A 1,205-nucleotide genomic window follows, 5' to 3' on the forward strand; every position below is an offset into this window, starting at 1 on the left:
TTTGAGGGGCTTGGTGGGGCCGTAAAGAAACGCTGGTTGTGAGGTGACGGGGGTTTCAAGGCTGTGTGGTGACCTCCAGCTGAGAGGTGTTGTGAGGGAGGGGTTTCAGACACCTGAAGCCGATGTAGAACCAGTCTCCGTGGAGAGCTTGGAGTTCCACTGTGGGCTTGACGATGGCTCGGCCCTCCTTGGTGTACATGGCGTAAAGGATGTGTTGTTCCACCTGTAGCATGTACACACGGGCACGCGTACACACACACACACACACACACACACGCACACACGCACGCACGTACACACACACACACACGTCTTGATAACTTCGATGCAATAATCAGTTAAAGAGACAATCAAAATGCAACCTATGCACTCATGTATGGGGACTGCACTGAATACCAGGCGCGAGAACATGAACACACACACACACACACACACACACACACCACACACACACACACACAACACACAAACAAAATAAGTGAATAACATCCAGCTGGTTTACTGTTTATAGTTGTTAGTTACTCTTCCAAAGGACGTGAGATTGTTACTTCACTCATTGCCATCGCTGAGTGCGCGTGCGTATGTTTAATAACTTCACCCAGTCATTTTCATTGTGTAACACTAGAATTCAGAAAAACAAAAACAAAACAAAACCAAAAAAAAACAACAACAACCCCAAAGCCATTTTCTGAAAATAGAAACACACACACAGACACAGAGGAGGCACAAAGTGCAGCACAATCAGTTCAGTTACCCAAAGAGACGTCACAGCGTTCAGACAACTCCATATACGCTACTCCACATCTGTTTAAGCAGATGCCTTACCAACAGCATAACACAACGCTCTTAGTCAGGCCTTGAGAAGAAGAAGAAGAAGAAGAAGAAGAAGAAGAAGAAACACACAAACAAGTAGATAAGTTATCGAATTACTGAATAAATAAATCAGCATAGATAAGTGAATAAATCTATGAAAAACACCAACAACAAATGAAATGAAAATGAATAAACAAACAGACAACGATATAAAATGAAATGTTAAAAAAAAAATCACTACAGATAATAACCACTAAATGAACAGGTGTGGACAGACCCTCACCTGACTTTCCCCCTGCTCCAGGAACAAGGTGACCGCCCTTCGGTACTGGTCCACGAAAGTGCTCATGACGTCACGGCGTTCCAGAAAGAAGCCGCCGGCCACCCAGTTG

Source organism: Babylonia areolata, chromosome 27 (assembly GCF_041734735.1).
Source record: "Babylonia areolata isolate BAREFJ2019XMU chromosome 27, ASM4173473v1, whole genome shotgun sequence".
In the NCBI taxonomy this organism is placed as follows: domain Eukaryota; kingdom Metazoa; phylum Mollusca; class Gastropoda; order Neogastropoda; family Buccinidae; genus Babylonia; species Babylonia areolata.